Source organism: Corvus brachyrhynchos, unplaced genomic scaffold (genome assembly GCF_000691975.1).
Source record: "Corvus brachyrhynchos isolate BGI_N302 unplaced genomic scaffold, ASM69197v1 scaffold312, whole genome shotgun sequence".
Lineage (NCBI taxonomy): Eukaryota > Metazoa > Chordata > Aves > Passeriformes > Corvidae > Corvus > Corvus brachyrhynchos.
Genome location: NW_008236640.1, coordinates 1266384 through 1266760, shown reverse-complemented (window position 1 = coordinate 1266760; position 377 = coordinate 1266384). Strand labels below are relative to the sequence as shown.

Below are 377 nucleotides of genomic sequence, written 5' to 3'. Positions count from 1 at the left end.
CACAGCCCAATACAGCCTGGCACAGCCCAGCCCGGCCCGGCACAGCCCAACGCAGCCTGGCACAGCCCGACTCGGCCCCGGCCTCTCTCCCCAGCGAGGCTATCGCGGGGACAAGCGCAGCCCGGCGGCGTTTCGCCCACCTTGGTTTCGGGGAGTTCAGCAATGATTTGAGGGTCGTTTGTGTGGGGGTTTCTTTCCTTTTTTTTTTTTTTTTTCTTTTTAGTGTAGAATTTGTTTTGTTTTCCCCACGCCTGTGCCTGCTGGCGGGCATGGCCACTGCCAGGTTTGCCCTCCCGGAGGAATGCCCGCTTCCCGCAGCCAGGCTCCTCTCTGCGCACTCCTCGCCCGCTCTCAGCGGCTGGGGGCGATGCCCGACT

The 377-nt window shown here is 62.3% G+C and overlaps 1 protein-coding gene across 1 annotated transcript in view; it reads right to left on the bottom strand.

Annotated features, from left to right (window-relative positions):
- The window catches only part of EHBP1 (EH domain binding protein 1), a 210696-nt gene that overhangs the window by 1073 nt on the left and 209246 nt on the right, over nt 1-377 (bottom strand). The gene's annotated exons all lie outside the window — the stretch shown is intronic.